Source organism: Lutjanus erythropterus, chromosome 9 (assembly GCF_056507025.1).
Source record: "Lutjanus erythropterus isolate fLutEry1 chromosome 9, fLutEry1.hap2, whole genome shotgun sequence".
NCBI lineage: Eukaryota > Metazoa > Chordata > Actinopteri > Lutjaniformes > Lutjanidae > Lutjanus > Lutjanus erythropterus.
This window is the reverse complement of record NC_139325.1, coordinates 34,509,066-34,530,080: the sequence shown is the minus strand read 5'-3', so window position 1 is coordinate 34,530,080 and position 21,015 is coordinate 34,509,066. Positions and strand designations below refer to the sequence as shown.

At 41.6% G+C, this 21,015-nt stretch overlaps 1 protein-coding gene across 4 annotated transcripts in view; it reads right to left on the bottom strand.

The window, feature by feature from the left end:
- Nucleotides 1-13,800, bottom strand: part of ddr1 (discoidin domain receptor tyrosine kinase 1) — a 95,767-nt gene extending 81,967 nt beyond the window's left edge. For all 4 annotated transcript variants that reach the window (XM_084727307.1, XM_084727308.1, XM_084727311.1 and 1 more), the window contains exon 1: nucleotides 13,448-13,800. The gene's annotated coding sequence lies outside the window, so the exon portion shown is untranslated. The remainder of the gene's footprint in view (nucleotides 1-13,447) is intronic.
- Between the last annotated feature and the right edge of the window lie 7,215 nt (nucleotides 13,801-21,015).

Below are 21,015 nucleotides of genomic sequence, written 5' to 3'. Positions count from 1 at the left end.
CAGCTAAAGAAGAGGAGTACGGCTACAACAAGGGATTATTATAATTATTGATTAATGTGTCAACCAATTTCTTGGTGAATTGATTGTTTCATTCATAAAATACTGAAAAATGTTGCTGACTGTTTCCAAACAAATGTCCTGAGAGTGAGGAAACTGGAAAATATTTACATTTCAGGAGCTAAAATCAGAGAATTTGTGCTTAAAAAAATGACTCAAAATGATTAATCACTTATCAAAATAGGTGGCAATTAACTTTATTGACTATAACATTGATTTATTGACTAAACGTTGCAGCTCCAAAGAAAAAGGCAGCCAATGGCAACAGTCTGCATCTGTTGAGTCAGACTATGAATGTGATATTTGCTTCTGACAATTATCACAGAAATGAGCGAGGTTCAAATCAAAAAGCTGCAACCCAGTGGATCCAAAGCTTTCTATATGGCGACAGACCAACAGTACAAACGCAATACTTTTTTCCAGATTGTTTTTTTTTCTTTAATCATAGCTGCATCATTGTGCTTCAATATTATAGCATCTGCAGAGGCAATCAAAAGAAAATAAGCCTGATTGGATGCATTAACAGTACAGAAGGGGGTGGATTGTCTGTGCCATATGCACAACAACTAAGAGCGAACGAAAATAAAACAAATGAAGACGTTCTGTGAGAGTTGAAACAAGCGCAACACAAAAATATCCCACCAAGCGGAGGCCCTGTTATCTTGCTATTCCCCCTTGTTAGCACCTCTGGCAATCAACGGGATCTACAGTACGTTGAGTCGACTGTTCATTAGCTGCACCGTGTGAATCAAAGAGCGAAGTCCTCTCTTGCCTGTGCACGCAAAGGAAAAACACTAGAGCAGAGTGTGTTATAAGCTCCTGTGGGAAACTGGCTTTGACTGACAGCGACTGGCAACTGAAACGCCGTTTTTGGTTCTCAGGGCTTGAAGCTTCACACATGTCCGTGCACGCAGTTTAACTGTTCTCAGCTCTTTTTACATCTGGAATGAAAGGGGCGTCGTTTTATGTCCCAGTGAAAGTGATTTAATGAGAGACCTTAAACTACAAGTGAACCTGAGTCATCGGCTGCATGACAACGCACCTTCACGCCGCCGCACTGAGGGAAGATTACCTCTGAGACTGACCTCTGTTGAAGCTTGGGTGTTAAAATCATAATGAGAATCTAGCAGATATGTGGTAGCATTAGCATGTTAATATGACAGGCGTGGTAGCAGCAGTGTGTGTGCATGTGTGTGTGTGTGTGTGTGTGTGTGTGTGTCGTGGTCTAGTTTGAAACTGAGGCCGCTTTAGGGCTGCAGTGTGATGGCAAACCGCAGCCCAATTCCCTGAATTCAATTTGCACAGTCTCACTGCCACCTGTCAGAGGACAAGTGGGAAGCAGAGGGGGAGGATGGGGGTGAAAGGAGAAAGGAGAGGCATGTGACAGCACGGTGCTACCCTCACAATGGGCGGAGAGGTGGAGGTACAGAGAGACACACCGACAGACGGACCGGAGAAATGCCGTGTCGGTTGGAGGAAAAAAAGAAATCCTTCCAGTAAACGAACGAGGGGCAGAGCCAGCGTGGGACAAAGGCAACTCTTTGCCCGCAGGAGGGTGACAATTATTCATCCGGCGAGCAGCCATCGAAAGGGAGAGAGTGAACGGGAGGAGTGTGAGGAGAGACGGAGGGATGGCCCGGAGAGAAACTGAACAGAGCAGAGAGAGAGAGAGAGAGAAAAAAAAACAGAGAGATCAGGTCAGACAGGAATGAGTTCAGCCACACTCAGCATTTTGAGTCAAAGTGAGAAAAACACTCTGCACTCTCACAAACAGAGCTGCCAAGTAGAACTAGAAAGGGTTCTTTGGCTCGTCTTCATAGCAGAACCATTTTTTGGTTTCTGATGGAAACTTTTTATAAAGATTCCACCCTTTCAAAGAGTTCTACCTAGAACCCGACATAAAGGGTTCTACCTCAAAGCATCTGTGAAGAGTTTTAGTCATGGCCCCCTATGAGAGGTTCTTAAGAACAACCCTTCTACTGTGTGATGGTTCCACCAGAGAGGGTTCTATCCAGAATGTTTACTGTCCATCTTCACAGAGTGGTAACAAGAAGCCACCTAGGAGGTTCTACTGAGAGAGTTTTAGCTAGAACCCATCCAGGGGGTTTGATCAAGAACCCTTTTATATTCAAAGGGTTATATCTAGAACCCACCCTGGAGGTTCAACTGATAACTATTTTATTTTATATATTATTACACCATTTTTGGAAGAAAAAGTTCTTGAAGGATTCTCGAAATCCTTCCAAGAACTCTTTTGGTTCTAAATGGAACCCTTGGTCTTACCACCCTTGACAAACCCAAAAGGGGTCCTTCAGAACCAAATGAGCCCTCATTTCTGAGAGTGTGTCCTAACCCAGCCCTCCTCCTCTTCTCCTTCTTCTTCTCTTGTCTCATGAGCGACAGCCGAGCAGAGCGAGACTGAAGACTTTCATACATCTTTGAGCTGTTTAATGTTCAGCTTCAACAGCGGGCAAACAAAGAAATGCACTCACACAAAAGCAAATTAGGATCCAAAAATTGCATCTAGCCTTTACTAAAACTCTGACTACACACAGACACACACATTTCATCTCTGTTAAAAGCCTCAGGCACAGGCTGATACCTCTATCACACTTGCAGTCCTCCTCCTCCTCCCTCTCAGCAGAAAAAGCCTCCTAAAAAGAGCTAAATTACATATCACACACCAGTTTCCTGATGCTAATGTGCCCCTCTGAACCCCTGGGAGGGAGAGACAGACAGGTCCGCCCCACATAATGTGGATGTCGTTACAACTCAAATTCATCATACAAAAAGAAGATGTACTCAAAAAAAAAAAGAGGGTCACCTTTGATGTTGAACATAATATCCCTCCATGTTCCAACATGGATTCAAAAGCACTTACTTTGCCAGAGGCCATTAGTAATTATTAGTGGTTATAACTGAGCCACGAGAGGCACGGTGTGTGCTGGCGAAAACACCACCGCAGTGTGAGGATTTGAACAGAGATGAAAAAAAAAAGAAAGAAAAAAGGGGGTGAGAGGGAGAGAACAGAGCGCACACAGGCTTTTAAGTTTGCGAGACTTTCCATCTTTCATAAGGTTCGACTACTTTTTCCACAACCGATAACTTCAGCTGCCAGTTGTCGGCGAGACGTGTGAAGGAGCCTGACGTGATTCACAAGTTGGTTTCAGCTCGAGCAACCTTGGCTCAGTGGTTCATTAACTTCACGTCATGTGACTTAAAGGGAAAATTTGCCACTTTTTATGTGGATATCCAGTTAGTATTGAATGTAAATGTACACAGTTGAAGCAATAAATTCCTCAGGGCTGCTGTATTGATGAAGAAAGCTGAGTTCTCCTGCTGGCTGGGTGGGCAATGCTGCAAACTTTGGTGAACAAGTGATTCAGGGTGAGAATCACTAATATTGATACTGATTTATTATTAAAAGCAGCTGGTGTACTTTCATGTTGGGGAGAGCAGTGTGTTGGGATTTATGAGCTGAATCATCATTAATAGGCTCAATCTGAATTTGAACTTTAATCGGGCCTAAAAAGTTGAGCCCCAAAAAATGCTCAAGCCCAACAAAATTCTGTCCAAACTCGACCCGAACCCATCCCTCATTAGCATACTGCAGCCCGAACCCGATTACAGCCCGACATTTAGCTTCCCTCTATGTACTAAGCAGTTGGAGTTGGCAGTGACGGGGACAAGACATGGGGGGAATTTGAATTGCCAACAATAAACTACAGCCCAACATGAGCACATGAAATATGTGAGAAATACAGCCCGACCCGGCCCAAACCCACTGGGTCCTGTCGGGTTCGGGCACAGATCTCAAGCTCTAATGAGGACTTGATGATTTTCCAAAGGCTGGCAATCATCAGCTTAAATATAAGAATCCGTTACCTTTCACAGTTACACAGAAAGCTTACTCAGCCATTTTGATATTTCAGGTTTGAGGCAAATTACCTCATCACAGAAATTAGGTGTCGGACTACACTCGTCAGAGTACATGCCGCAACGCGCTGCAGACAAACAGACAGCAGCAGCGGAGAAGCAAAGAATAAGTTAAATGCACTACTCTTAGATAAAACACAAATGGTGCCATTAAGAGGAACGAAAATGATCCCTTATTTGGTACCAATCCTTTTTACAACACAATTAAAGAGTGTATGCAGGTTTTTTAAAAATAGCCAATTGATCCTTTTTCCATTGCCATTCTTTGTTATGTGCACCAGAAAGCCAAGACTCAACTCGTGTGTGCAGGAGATCAGAGAGGAAGACGTTTTTAAAAGACTCTGTGTGTTCAGCTATCAGTACTTTTGTAGATTGTAACTGAATCTCTGTAGTTTGAAGTTTAATTTATCTCCTGTGTCGCTGTTTGTACTTTCAGGTATCTGCCTTATTTTACTGTTTCATCTTCACTTTCGGCTGGATAGGAGTTAATGCTGATGAAAACTCGAGATTACCTGATTCATAACAAAATCTTTTTGAGAACAAAATAACTGGGGACTTTTATTGTGAGGAATCTATAGAAAATAGAATGTTTAGTGGCCTGATAGCTCAGCTGATAGAGCATTCACCCCTTGCAGCGGCCGTGAGTTCGACTCCCGCCTTTGCTGCATGTCACCCCCCCACTTTCTCTCCCCACTTCAGCTGTCCTATCCATTAAATACATAAAGGCCCCATAACATCTGAACAAAAAAGAAAATAGAAAGTTTATTCACTGTTCAGATGCTCGACTCATGACAGGTGGTCATCAGTTAAATACAAACCTTCAAGTGGGTGCAAACTCAGCTGTGCTGAGCTGCTGCACCAAGTCAAAATGAATTAGCCTTCATTCAAGCCTTCAGTGCCTCAAAAGGGGTTTAAAAAAGCGTGTCAACCTACATCACTGCTGGTCAGAGCTGTGATAAATACCCCTGACTGGTGCAGAGTCATTTGACCTGGAAATGAATGGGTGTACCCTTTCCCACTGAAGACAAAAGCTGGGTGTTAGTGGAGTTTTTTGTGCAGGGGCTCTCTTGACATTAGAATTGATTTTCAGAAATCAAGATTTTGGTATAAATCTGCCCATCACTAGCGACACAACTGCCTACATGCACTAGGATGCATTGTGCACAGACACTGTACTGATACTGCTTTGTGGACCAAAACATAGCATTTGGTGGCAAAAATACCAATCTAGCACTCTCCAGTAACAATAGATTTTGCAGGAGGAGAACTCAGGTTTCTCGGTCAATGAGGCAGGAGGAATTTATAGCACTGAGGAATTTATTGCTTCAATTAACTACTTATCGCCAAACACTGATAAATAAAAAGTGGCGAATTTCCCCTTTAAGGGAGAACTACACCAATCTTACACATCAAAGTGTGTTTACTGGTGTTATGAAAAAACTAATGTGTATGTGAAAAAAAAGTTATATGATGCCTTTAGCGGCCCTACAGGGAGTTAAGCGAAGTCGGAGAAATTGCCTCGAGTAATGTTGCTTGAGGCGGGCGGTGTTGGCTGAAGGCTGCACGTTTGAAAATGAAAAAAAAAAAAAAATCTGGGAGAGCAGAGAAAGAATTAGATTACCAGACATCTGTAGCCCACTCCTCATCTTTTGCTCGAGGCTAGCTGCTCAAGGTTACATTAGCTGCTACTAGCATAGCACGGGCTAATGCTGCATTAATGTGTTTCTCATATTGTGCCACTTCCACGTGGAAAGTCGTTCTCTGACTTTGTTGTGTTTATGAGCTTTGTGGAAGACACACGGACACTGCAAAGGGTTGGGTTGTTGTTGTTGTACTTCCTGTAGCATCCAACTTAAAATTCATGTTGTTGCAATACAGTTTGATGATCAGCATCGGGTGGAAATTATCGGATTTAACCTTACAAAACAACATGCATGGCCATGTTCACGTTTTAAATTCATCCTGAGGTACAAAGAGCTTGTCAGATGGAATGACAATGGCTTAGTTTTAATTTTAAGTTTTAAGTTCCACAACATCAAAATTCATTGTTGCAGAGACGGAAACAACACTGTAAACACCACAATTTACGGCAGGCGGGGAATTCAGACAACATAATAGTAGTGAGCTGGTAGTTAGTAGGCTAACGCAGGGCAAACCTGTCACCTTATTTTAAATAAGTAGCTGTGTAATAAGAGGAATAATATATAGTGAAGTCCTGCACCAGCCTCTCAGGGCTTGTTTAGCCAAACCGACCCGCTCACTGTACATGATCCTTTACATATCATATTGCAAATTACACACGAGCAAAAAGTTATGCAATATGCCAATAAACAAAAAATACTGATGTAAATTTAAAAAAAAAAAAACATTTACATTAATCCGCTGTGTTTCTGAGTACAGGACATCAACAGACAACAACTTTGCAAGTGTTGCCACAAAACTTTTGCAGACTTTCTGAGTTGTTGTTCTGATTTGAGGGGGCATTCAGGTGAAATTTCCCATCAGGAGCTCACTTCTCTGATTATTTCAAGACCACCGCATCGTTTCTAGGTGAACTGTTCACGGTTGACCTGCATTGTGGGTAATGCAGGAGCCAAGTTTTGACAAGGAAGAAGAATGATTATATCTGTGGTCCTGTTGCTTCAATTTTAATGCTTTGTCCAATTAAGTCTGATGAATGCTAAATCAGTAAAGAAATCCTTCAGTGAGAGTATTTTATTATTTCATAAAACATGTATTGCACTTGAGAAATTATGCATTAGTGTGGTATTATTTGCAAATGTCTATATTTTTGTACTTTTGTGTTGTAAAAAGTGCAAAACTACATTGCCACTGATAGTTAATGAATTAAAACATATAGGACCTCCCAAAATGGGCCACCTTTAAATTTGGGATATATGCAGAGGAATTTCTGCAGGTTCCTGAGCTAAAATGAGGCATCAGCCACATTCCCAACACGCCTCGATAAGATATTGTGACAAATTCTCTGAATAAACCTCAGCAGCCAAAATATGACCCCAGTTTGCTCACATCCACGCAGCGGCATTGTTATCTAACCAGGGCACCCTCGACGGGAAGAGCAAACAGATAAATGAGGAGACTCGCAGGGACGATAGCAGAAGGGAGGCTGAGGATGAGATGGATGAGCGGAGGAAGGACGGGGAGGTGGGGGGGTGAGGGTGGATAAATGAAACATCTAGTGCTGCTTCAAAGGGAATGCAGAGACAGAAGATGAAGAAGGAGAGAGTGTGTTCCATGTTAGATGTAGAGAGGGAGAGACAGATTGCCAGAATGATCAATTAGGGGATCAAAGATGTGCTGGATGGAGGGACAGCGAAGATGAAGGCGTGCTGGAGTGGTGGGGAGGGCTAATCTGAAAGAAGGTAGGACTTTGGAGATGGAGATTCACAGTGGGGAAATCAAATAGAGATTTGAGAACACACTGACAAGTAAAGCTCGAGCACACCCTGGTTCACGCTTTGAAGTGTCACCACCCATTACTTGATGAATTTGTTTATCTGACTGTCTCGTCGAGCTCGCGCTGCATGTGACCACACGTACGGCAGATGCAATTGAGGAGTCCAGCTGTCTAGACTTGAGGGGAAATTGGTTTAGGGAAACAGGCTGGACAGTGGAGTTCTGCCTTCAATTGGTTTCATTTCCCATTAGAGGGAGACTGTAGAGCAGGGAGGCGAGTAACCGTGTCATGTCTTTGGACTTAAATGAATTCCTCCTCTGGCCTCAAGGTTCCCGCTCAGTCTGCGGGGAGCCAATTACTAGCAAACACAGAATTTAGTGGAGTTGCTGCCTAATGCATGATCGCGGTCGCGGAAAAGACAGATCTCAAGGACTGAGAACACCATTATCATCATTGTTCTCTCTCATGTGGTTAACTAGTAGCCACATTTGCCACAGCGCCGTCAAGATCAGCCAACCGTGCAAAACATTCAATTCGGTCATTGTGCAGGATCTGCCTTTGGGTTTTTGGGTCCACCTGCTAAAAGGCTTTTCAGAACGGTCAACAACCAGAAACACAAAGAAGTCACAAAGCCTGGCAGCCAGCAGAACAATGACCCAGATAGAGGACAACAGACTGAGGTCAATGATCAACCAAACAGGACAAACCAGACAAGACAAACTAGTGCTTCTATGTGTGTGTGTGTGTGTGTGTGTGTGTGTGTGTGTGTGTGTGTGTGTGTGTGAGATGTGAGTAAGTCACACATGAGCAAGTGTCAAGTAAGTCCCAAGTTCCTGTGGTGAGAATCAAGCAAGTCGCGTTGATTAATTTGTTATTTTCCAGATAAATCGATTTGTTGCTCGGTCTATAAAATGTCAAAAAAAATGAGCGTTTCCCAAAGCCCAAAATGACGTCCTCAACTGTCTTGTTTTGTCCACAATCCAAAGATATTCAGTTCAGTCTCATAGAGGAGAAAAACAAAACAAAACAGAAAACATTCACATTTAAAAAAAACACCTGATACCACTTTATGAAAGTGGTATCAGGTGGTTAACTCTCACCGTCATTGTGACACGAATTGGAACAGAGCCGTGATCACCGTTATTAAGTCCACCTGTTTCTCCTGCTCTGCCAAGCCCAAAATGTCTCCTGTTTAACAACCAGTCCACTTGATAAAACACCTAACGAACCAAGAACATGCAGAATTCAAAAAGTCTGCTAACGCTAAAGGCGTGAGAAACATCTGGTGTAAATACAATATCTTTTTCTAAAGATATTTAAGATAAGAGGTACTCATATCAGTGCTCAGCATCTGCAGGTATTCAAATGTAAGTTCTTCTATTTGGTCTGAAAACAAATGTGGCGTCGGTGCATCTCTACTTTTTTTCCTTATAAAATTATACAAACCAATTAATCGATTATCAAAATAGTTTGCAACTAAATTAATAGTTGACAGCTAATCGATGAATCGTTGTTGAGTCCCTGCTATAACTCAAGCAAGACAAGTCAAGTCATTGCTCTGGTCAAGCAAGTCACGAGTCAAATTAGCTCGAAACGTGCCTCCATAGTTTAACATTTGGTCCATAACTGTCTTTTATATCTCTTCTCAATAAAATGCATAACTGATTCAAAGCCAAGTCTAACAAAGCTCAAACTCAATGTTAGCTTTCTAGTTAATGTTTGACCAGCAAATAAGGTCGCTAAAAAGGTTTTGGTAGATGGTTTTGTAGTGAGGGATGAAGTTGGATGTTGTGATGGTCGCTGAGCTGCACACGCTGCAGACCATCAATCTTAATACCTCTGCCCTCCATGATAGCTGCCTGTTGCCCAATACTGTTCAAAAATTTAACAAAACTTCTCAATATTTACTTATTTATTTTTTTTTTTTTAAAGTCAAGTCCTTTCAAGTCTCAAGTCATGCATATCATGTCAAAATCGAGTCAAGTCTTTTATCAATGTTGGTCAAGGAAGTCTTAGGTCCTCAAACTTGCAACTCAAGTCATGTGACTCAGGTCCCCCATCTTGGGTGGGTAGGACTGCAACAATTATTTTTAACTATAAATTAATCTGCCAATAGTTGCAATTAGTCGTTTAATCTATGAAATGTAGAGCTGCAACAATTTATAAATTATTAATCGACTATGAAATTTCTTCACTCAGTAAACTGAGCATCTTTAGGATGTGAATAAATCATGACATTTGAAGGCATCATTTTGGGCTTTGGGAAACACTGATTGACAATTTTCATCATTTTTTGACATTTTATGGACCGAAGAACTAATCGATTACTGGAGAAAATGATTGATATTTTAATCAATGCAGCCCAGACCCCAAAGTGACATCTTCAAATTACTTCTGTTATCCATCCAGCAGTGGAAAAACCCATAATGAATGAGAAGCAGCAAATCCTCACATTTGACTTAATGGATTGTTTATCAAAATCGCCGACAACTAGTTTTCTTTCCATCAACTAATCGTTTAATCAATTAATGCAGCTGTATGTGTGGTGTGTGTGTGTGTGAGCTTGCACACGGGCATCTGTGAGTTTTCAATCACAAAACAACAACAACAATAATGCAAAACTTGTCCGAGACATAAAGACTTTTTGTTGCCGAGTCTCAAAATCTCTAAAGACTGAAACAAAACAAATAACATGCAGCCATTTCACAGACACTGTCAGACAGATTACTTTGCTCTGTGCATACTTCTCCACAAATCTTATTATGCAATTAACGTCATTTTGTCCTGAGCCTGCCAAAACAAAGACTAATCAATAAAACAACTGTTCCCCGAGTGTGTGCATGCACACAGTTATACTCACAGAACTGGTCTATCCCACTATTTAATATATTCTGCGTCTCCTCCGCTGGACTGCACTGCTGATAAAGAGCAGCTATGCAGGGCCAATGGCTCTCGTGGGACGCTGTGGGAGAATTAGCAGCCAGATGCCCATTAGACGGGGATCCAGCAGACCTGAGCTTGTTGTGAGGGACTGTGTACACTCCGGGCTCCTCCTCACTTTATGCCCCTGCCTTCACACAGGCAGAGAGGGAGGGATGGAGAGAGAGAAAATAGCCTTTTATTGCTTCTCTATCTATTGGCAAATAGACCTACACCTCCTCCCTCCAACAGTCTAACAATGCTACACCTCCTCTGGACTGCCTGCTCAACCCCCCCCCCTCTTCGCTCCTCCCCGGCCAACAAAGTACCCACATGTACCGTTGTGGTGTGGTGGGAAAGGTGAGTGCCCGCTGCACTGCACACCCACTGAAGCCCATTGTTAACTCCTCCATCAGGCCACCTCCGCCCCTGAGGCATGCATAAATACACACACACACACACACACAGCAACAAGCTGGCAGCAGAAACACATGCAATCACGCCCACATTTTCACCTCTCTGTCTCTCTTGCACACAAACACACTGAGGCAGAAAGCTGAAATATGCAGTTTCTGAGCGTAACTTTTTCTTGATTTCAGCACCTAGCCTGCTCACGGAGAAGAGAATCATTTATTACACACATGATTGATTCACTCACAGCGCCCCTTTTCTCCTGAATCATGAAAACACAAAAATGTGTATTCAGTTCAAAGTCCAAACCCTCTGGCAGCTCCTCCCCAGACTCTGACAGTGTTTTCTGTATCAACACAGCCTCTCCTCTCCGGTGCCAGGACGCCCTGTGATGAGCTCAGAGTTTGGACTGAATCACCTCCTCTTTTAAGGCCAGAGGTAAAAGAAACCGGAGATTATTAGAGGTCACCTGTAGTGCTGCAGGGTCGCAGGGTTAATGGCGGGTGCGATGACCACCACCTGGATGTGTGGAGGTCACCCTTGAGACATTTTACTGGCCCGTGCATCACGGCTGCTGTGGTTTTAAAGCTGGGCGTGCCGGGAAGAGCTACTTTTGTTTAACTTGGGAGGTCTGTGTGTGTTTTTGTGAATGAGCTGCAAATGTAAAGCAAGTGAAGGTTTTACAGACTGAAGAGAAAAAATTAACAAACCCATCACACAGTTTGATAGTTAGTGGGTAGGGGAGACAAGGGAGTGTTGTAACACCGAGTTAGGTAGATTTTGAGCTTGCAGGAAAACTGGCATGTCCCTGTGAGCACTACTGTAGTTTTTTTGGACCTAAAAACTTCCTGTCAAGAAGAAAGTAAGTTTTTTTTGCCTTATTTGACTTACATAACTCAAAGTAGCAGTTTCTCTAGTTTAAAGGGACAGTTTAAATTATGCTAAGTGGGAGTGTATGGGGTTCTTATCGACAGTCAGTGTATTAGCTATGTCAGCACGCCCCCACATTGGAGAAGCAGAGGAGCAAAGCAATGAACTGCTGTGGACAGGATCAGCAACAAAATGTATTTCAGACATCTAAATAAATCAATATCAGTTTAAGTGTCCACTATATTTGGAATATTTTCACTGCTTTACTTTGCCGTATTAAACCCTTTTCCAACAGGCAACTGACAAAATATAAGTCAAATATCACTCCCTCCAAACCAACCAAACTCCAGAGGCAAAATTAGTCGTTTTACTTCGCAGAACACAGGAGTTGCTGGTCTACCACTGTTTTGATCTGTTAGTTTGTGTGTGATTTTGTGTGACTTTGGCACTTTAAAGGGATAGTTTGAATTCACCGAAGTCACACAATGACACAAACTAAAAGATCATAGCAGCAGTAGAGTAGAGTAGTAGAGTTTTGTTGGTTTGGAGAGAACAATATCTGGTTTATATAACTGCAGTTTCCCTTTGCAAAAGGCTGTCTGATGGCAAGATACAGTATATTCTAAACATAGCGTTCACTTAAACTAATATCTATTTCTTTAAGTGGACCTTTTTAAAGTGGCTAAAAACAGTTTTGCTGCTGATCCTGTCCACATCAATTCACTGCATAGCTTCAATTGCTGGTACTCCTCTCTGCTTCTCCAAACTGGGGGCGTGCCGACCGCCATCTACTGTAATAGTGATACACCGAGTATCCACAAACAACTGAACATTAAATATCCCTTATATTTGATGCTTTGCATTCAATACCATCAAACCAACATGCCAAAAGAGTTAGCCATGTAATGGTTGCTTGGGATGTTGTAACAGTTTATTAAAATCATTAGAATTTCTGCATTATTTGCATGAAACACTTTGCAAACTCAAGGCAAAAAGAGGTGTGGGTCAATTGTGTACATTGTCTGTGCGCAACTGTGGTAATTATTCTGGAACACAATCCACACACATAGATTTAAAGATTCAGAATAATTAAATATTTCATTTTATTAAAAACTACAAAATAAATGGGAAATTACCTCTAATTGTTACATCTATTCCCAGCTAGTGTTACAACTCACCCGTGTAGTGGGGTAGGTTGTAACAACAGAACTCCCTGTATTTGATATTAACTCACACAATCTGTGACTGTGTAGTTGGGCATCCAAGTGGGTTTTATTTGAAGTAGACAAACAGGTACAGTGTAATAAAGTTTGAGAAATCTATGGCACGAACAACCACTGAGTTACTGATGCGCAAACAAATAGTGTTTCTCTCATCCCTGGTCTCCCCTCCGGTTTGGGACTCAGTGGGTAAATATTGGAAATGATGACGGGCACAAACCAGGACTCTGGGTAATGTTTTCTCTGTTGCCAAAGACCCACACTGAGCTATTGTTGAGCCGCACAGTCTTGTAACCAGTCCAGACCATGATGTACACTGTCAGAATATTTCAGCTACGCCACCGTCTCTCTATCTGACAAACTAACGTGCAGAGACCCGGAGCGCAACGTTACACCTCACATGCGCTTCCCAGCAGTCCGTGGCCAGCGTCCAGGGCTGCCGTGCCCGCCGCCTCACACCGAGACTTATAGACGCCAAGCCACAAAGTGAGACACAGACTTACACACAGACAGACAGCTGGAAATATCCGCTGCAATATTATTATAGCCGCTTATTATGGAGCAAGATCGTGTGCGCGGCGAGGAAACGCGCGAAGGGTTTAAAGTCAGTACTTACCTAAAATACGCAGAGAAGTGCGCTGTGACAGCAGGTCCAAACTTTCAGATGAAGTCTGTATTTGACGAATAAAGCTGCGTTTCTGCCCTGAACAACGACGCGTCCTCGGAATAATCCAAACGGAGCTCCGGAGCAGTTGTTGCGCTCAGTGAACGACCTCTGTCAAAACTCACAAAACAACAAATTTATCCAAATTATCTGCGCGCACCGGCTGATATCGGACCCCGCGGACCGACTTTCACTCGACACTCTTGGGGTGAGTTGTTGTAAAAACTTGTCGACAATGAGGGGAAATGTGTTTAAAACACGGACAGATCGCGTAGGGTCCCTGCGCTCCGGCCCCCTCTCTCTGAATCAGACCGGGCTCCACAGCCGGGCCAGCAGGCGCCACCAGGTGCTCATTTACATAACTGCACCGGCTGTGTCCAATCACAGATCAGAGCAAGGTGTCTGATTGAATATTCCAGCAGGCGCACCGTCCAATCGGAGCTCCCTGTGGGCGGGAGCTGTGACCCCAACAACACCGGAGAATGAAATTCAATGTGGAGCCTTCGGGGGCAATGGGAGTTTCTTTGTTACAGCAACGCTGAGATTTGGGGAATATGACATATGATACAGCAGCACGCAGAGTGCCTTCACCTTGTTAACCCTTTGCATGTTAGGAATTGTTGCTCGGATGTTTTAAAGCATTTTTTTTTTTTTCTCCAGAATATAAACTTGTAAACTCCTTGAGTGATCTGTTCTGGGTCTCAGCATCTGGCCTGTGCCATTTCACGTGGACCCACAACACTCTGCCTTGGTATTTACCTCTAAAGGAAACTTTATTACAGAGTATTGGTGCTGTAACTGTATACCATTACTGCCCCTGGGCTATAATGACTCAGATTGAAGGGTGTGCAGTAAAACACTGCAGAGATGGAGCTGGAAGCAGGGCCCATACAGAAACTTCCTAACCTGCAGATCTAATCTTAACTGTTTGATAACCATGGTAATTAGGGTTAGGACCTGATTAAGGAAAAAAGACATTACAGACAAACACCAATGTTCCTGTCCAACTTGAGACAGGCAAAATGTATTACACAAGCATCCTAACTTCTCAAGATCTTAAATAAACTCTGCTAACTGGAGGAAAAACATTTAACAGTCCTTTCACTTTTCCACTTGTAGTAGTGGCTAATATACTACCTAGCTAATGGTAGCTAACAGTAGCGTTCACTAACATTAGCAGACAGTATTTCTAACAGTTTAACACTAGTTAACAGTAGTGTTCCTAATATTAGCTAGCAGTTGTACTCACTATCAGTATTGTTCACTCACAGTGTTCTTAATAGGACATAAAAGTATAGTATTCACTAAAGTGTTCCTCACAGTATCTGCAGTATTACTAACTGTGGTGTTCACTAACTTTGGTGACGGTAGTGTTCGTTAACTGTAGCTAATGGTAGTGTTCACTAACAGTAGTATTCGTCTGACAGTAGTATTCCCAACAGCAGTGTTCGCTAACTGTAGCTGACAGTAGTGTTCATTAACAGTAGTATTCCTCACAGTAGCTGACAGTAGTATTCCTCACAGTAGCTGACAGTAGTATTCCTATCAGCTGTGTTCGCTAACTTTGGTGACGGTAGTGTTCGCTAACTGTGGCTAACAGTAGTGTTCCTTACAATCCCCTACAGCAGTATTTCTAACAATGCTGTGTTAACTTTGGTGAACTTCAGTAGTGTTTGCTAACTGTAGCTAATGACAGAGTTCCCAAACAGAAGCTAGCAGTAGACTTAACTAACTTATTCAGTCATTAAGACTGCTTTTTTATTGCTTTTACACAATGGATGCCGGATATGGCAGAGACTCTGTCTGTTATCTTAAACCACTCTTTTTCTTTTACGTCTCATGTTAGCATTGTCGTAAATGTACCAAAAAGAAAACCTTGGATTTCTATATAGGGGGTTACGAGCACCTCCATCTTGACGTTTAGTGGCCATTATTGTTTGTGCACCTTTTTTTGTTTGTTTGTTTGTTTGTTTCAGTATGTGTCAATGATAAAAATCCAACAGTTTCAAAGTTGTTCAGCTCGGCGAGATGAAAAACGTAGCATCTGTTGCTAGGTAACAGACATAAAAATTGATAAGCGATGTCATATTGAGTATTTAGGATTTGCTAACTGGTGATAAGATAGGATGAATAAAATAGGATTAAGATTTGCTTCTGTAATACCAAATTGGGAAAAATCCCATCTTAGACGCTTCCTATCTTAACTTAAAGACTTAAGAAAGAAGTTTCTGTGATACGGCCTCATGAGAGCTGTTGATATGGGACCCTGACGTAGGAGCAGCAGTGAGATAGGAATTCATGCTTTAAAACAGCCACATCTGCCAGTGTTAATGCTGCATTACATCAAAAGTTGAGCTATAGTCAGAGACAGAGACAGTTTTTTAAAAAGTCTGTGCGGCAGTTACAGTATGTGTCGGTACTTGCCCGGCTGACTGAGAGGAGGGAAACTTTAACTGGCGCTCAATCAGCAGCCAGGGACAATAAAGGTCATTTAACACAGTCTGAGCTCCACCTTGGGTAAACAGGGAAGAGGAACACTGATACACTCTCTGCTGCAGATAATGTTCTCCTTTGTGTGTGTGTATACTGTAAATATGTGTGCATGCATGTTCCAGCTCGAATGTGTACAAATGATCTCATTAATGCTTTGAAATGAGGCAGTTTTAGTAATTGAGTTAAATGTTTTTGACTGAAATAAAGTCAGAAAAGTGATTCAGGCCATGTAGTGGTGCAACAAAAATGTCCACTTTTTAGTCCACGTTTTTAACAGCAACAGTTAAAGCGTTAGTTTTCAGATTATGATTTTACATACTAAACATATTATCAGTTAACAAAATATGGTGCACTGGCACAGACCAAACTACCCTGAAGCAGTCCAACCTCCTACAACACTAACCTTTCCATGTTCCATGTCATGTAATATAAAAATCTAACACAGACAACAGCTATTCTGAGTACTTGGACTTTTTATTCTTAAGAAAAGGTATTTGAGCCAGTTTACAGTTTAAATATGCGCAATATTTAGCATATTTTTACCACTTTACCTTGCCGTCAGACAGTCTTTTCTGATGGGAAACAACTGTTATAAAAGCCAAACGTCACTCACTTCAAACCAGCCAAACTCCTTTTACAAAATCAGTAATTTAACCTCACAGAACAACATATGTTCTGGTTCACCTCTGCCTTGATCAGTTAGTTTAAGTTGTTGTGTGAACTTTTGTGTTTTAAAGGGTCGCTTTGGATTCACTGAGGTCATACAATGAAACAAACAAACCAGCAGATCAAGGCGACAGTAGACCAGCAACTCCCGTGTTCTGTGTGGTAAAATTGCTGTCTGGTGGCTTTTTCCTTGTAAGACAGTTGGATTTGTGAAATCTGGATTTTGCATGAGAATCCATCTTGCCAGGCTTCAAGTTATCCGTTTGTGTCCACACCAAAAGCAGTGCAGCCAATCAGCATCCTAGGAGGGACTACTGGCAGCTACGGGCATCGTTTTAGGTGTGATGACAGCAAGAAACGTCCATCAAAGCGACTTGTTTCGAACACATAATGGCGGCTCCTGAAGGGGTTAGCATAGATACTGCGATAGCATCAGTTACATCAAAACTGGAGAGTATTTCTTCATCGACAGAAGGCTCCTGTCGGTGGAAAAGATGCTTTTGCTCTTCTGCAGCTTCTGCAAGAGTTTGACCTGATTGGTTGAAGTGCCTGCCCTTTTCACAACAATTTCTAAGGTCAACTTCCCAGATGGTTCCATCTGGTGTGTTATGGTAATGGTGGCTTTGGAAAGAGTGATATTTTGCTTATATAACTTTGGAAAATGCTGTCTCACAGCAAGGTAAACCATTTGTAAATATAGGGATACTTGAACTGATATTATTTTTTTTAGGTGGCTACATTAGTAGCTTCATTTTTGCTAACTTCTCTGTACTTTACTAACACCCTGAATGCAGGACTTTAACCTGAAATGGAGAGTTTTTAAAAGTGCAATATTGTTACTTTTAATTGATGAAAATGATCTGACATCTTCCACTACTGATGCCATGTATTTGAAAGGAGAGGCCATTAAACATCTGTCTTTTCTCCACAACTAACAGATGTGCAACATGAATATGAGTTAATCCTCGTTTCTAATGTGTGGTTTTACAACGCATTGATATAAAGATAAAAAAGGGGGGAAAAAATCAAATAAAACATGATCAGAAATAGAAATATAACAGCTGTTTGAGCTGCTTGTGCTCACAAATACAAGACAAAAATGAAAAAGACGTACATCCATAAACCCAAATATGGATCATAAAAATACCCGGATAGAGAAGAGGAGAAGGCAGGAAGAGCCTGGAGATCAAAACATCACACAAATAAATACTTTAAACATGAGCTTTTCTCAACGCACACAAGTACAAAGCTATTTGTCAATTAATTCTCAAAAGATCTGATTCAATTCTACTCTTAATTTTGTGGGTTTTTTTCTTTGTTTCCACTCCTTTCATGCCACCACACCCCCTCCACTCCCCCATCCTCACCCCCTCACCCTCCCTCCGTCTCTCTCTCCAAGTTTCTTTGTGTGTATAAAGACCTGAGCTGGACTTTCATCTGGCCTGGCCCGGCCTCGTTCTCTCTGCATATCATTAACATTCTCTCACCACTTTTCAATTCAGAGCTAAACCAAACCAAAACACTCCCTCTCCCTCATTGTGTTTAATGGTTAAGCCTTCAGTCCCGGACATAAAAAAAATCATCTTGCGAGCAGAGGTTTCTTTCTTTTCTCCCTCTCTCTCTCTGTTTAGCCACGATGTGGTCATAATTTATTCATGTTTTCTGGTTCACTGGAGTCTTGGTTAGTTTTATCTCTAAACTTTGCTTTCCAATAATGCTAAGCAAATAAAAAGGGGCAATTAAGTTAAGCTGATATTAAAGAAATGATGAAGAAATCACAGTGGATATTTGAGCCATGAGCCAGGACGACTAAATGTTAACTGATTCACCGAAATTATCCTGCTGATGAGCACAGTAATTCTCAGTTCTTGCTCCCTCGCTCTCCAGAGCCTTTTCACTCTTCTTTTCAGCCTTTTCTGTTGTGCACATCGTCCAACTGGCTCTGCTTTGTTCGTTGTCCGGGCAACTGCAAATCCCCTGGCAGAAATAATGACCTTTTTCAGTATTATTTCCTTTCTTACTCCGTGCCTCCTCTCTCCTATTCTCTTTGTGTCTCACTTTCTCGGTGCCCTGATCCTTTTTCATATTTTTTTGTCACAAAATATGCTCAGCTCCTCCACAGAGTTTTGGTTTGTTGTCACTAAATCTCCCCCCTTTTCCTCCCCTGCTCCCTCCCTCCCCGCTCATTCTCGCTTTGAGTGAAAACCAGTGGAGCATAAAAAGCAGGTCTGATCCTGTGAGGAATTCACTTGGAGAGAGAAAGAGACTAACACGGAGACAGAGAGAAAAGTTCAAGTTGTGTTGCTCTTATGAGTCAGCGAGGACAAGAAAGTACTTGGTGCGATAGGTAAAGGAGAGATTTAAAAAAAGAAGAGGAAGAAAAGGAACGAGCGGCCACAAAAAACATCAATGCACTGTCAAAAGGAAAGTGAGAAGAAAGGAGGTTTTCAACAGAGAGAAAAGTGTGTGAAAAGTTAAAATAAAGTGTTTACTTTTTTAATATAAAAAGGTTATTGCATTGAGTAGAAAATTACCGCTTTCACCCAAAGTTTGTATTCAGGAGGGATGACAGATGATCTATTGCCTTGTCATGTTGAATATACAGCTTGAATTTATCACCTCTCTGACACCACTTTAGTCAAAAACACAAACATCTGAATTAGAAATGGAAGTGTTCAACTCAAAGGCATGAGGCAACACACACACACACACACTCAAACACACACACACACACGCAGGCCTGTCCACCCCCCTGTCACGGTCTGACAGCTGTGCAGGGCTGCAGGATTCAGACAACACAGATCAGTTGCAGAATGCGAGGCTTGCAGTATGTTGGGAACTGGCGTAAAACCACATACCAAGCATACTGCCCCCTCAGACATCTCCGCCACTGTCTTTTTCACTGGGAATATCCAAAAGCAATAAATGTCTCACATTTGCAATGGTCAAAGACTGGTGGGGGTCCGCAGCGCTCGGCCAAACAACAGTTTTCATGAATAATTTGGAGATTCATCACTTTAAACTGTCATGATTTAAAAAAAAATAAAGCTTTTATTTGTTAACAAAATAGTATTTTATATTCAAATCCAGGTGTTTTCCTTCCATCACACACAGCTTGGAAAAAAGTTCCCCTCCTTAATTTATGAATGTGTTTGCAATCATGATTGTGTTATTTGATCCTATAGAAAACTACTGAGCCAAGGTGGCATAATATTGCTGCATTACATAACTTCAAACTGCACCAAATACATAAAAAAAAAAAGTTCTGTCCAAAGGCATTTATTGATTTCTGACTCTGGGAAAGTGAGAAGAAAGAAATTCATCAACACTGCATTGCTGAACCATCTCTCTTACCGAATCACACACATTTATTCTATGTGATCTCCTTTTGATGACTAAAAGTCATAATAACAACTAATCAATGATTGATTAGTTGGTTGTTAAGAACTTGTTCAATCAAGTAAAAATATGTATCTGATAAAGATCTGAAATAGAGATACTGTCAGAGAACATGCAACATGTTGCTGTGGAAATAAAACTTTGGTATAAGCAAAATTAATCGATTAACTGATTGTAATTGTTACCAATGATCGACTAAGGAAAGTGCTTACAATTTACAACCCTAATAACTAATGTAATAATTTATGTAATATTTTTTCACCTCCATTCACTGAGCGTTCCCCGAAACTGTTTGAAGTCCCTCTGAGGATGCCTGACATACACTTTGAGCTAATCTAATAATCTATAACTCTTAATAAATATATATATAAATCTTCCTTCCAACAGTCAAGCATATGTCACCCACATGTCACTGATTAATGGTGGGAACCTGCTATCTCATATTCAAGTCCCAGACTAGGCCTGGTATCGTTTGTTTAATGTTTTTTTTTTTTCTTATCAAACCTGTTTTATAATTTCTATGCTCTCATGCATTACTCAAGGATTCAGGGACATTTATGTTCACTGTAGAACAGGATTGTGCAACGACAACTGAGTTGTATTTCCTTTATAATACAAAAAAATACCCTGGATATAATTCTGAAATTTGGTTCTGGTTGATTGTAAACAGCCGCAATAAGATGGTGGTGATAATGTCATCGACATCCTCACATTAAACGTTCAGCAACAACTTTGACTGAGTCTGAGCGCGAAGCATCATTGATGTTAAAACACAGTGTCCTCCTCTTTTTGTCCTGCACTAATCCTGTCCTGTCAACCTCAAGAGTGTGATCCACCCCTCAGGTGCAAAAGCCCGATTTCCAGGATGCTGTGGAGCAGATCTTGATGACACAACAGTCTCTGTTTCCCATTGTTTGGCCAGACAAGATTATATGTTTTATTGTATATTATTTTAAATAATC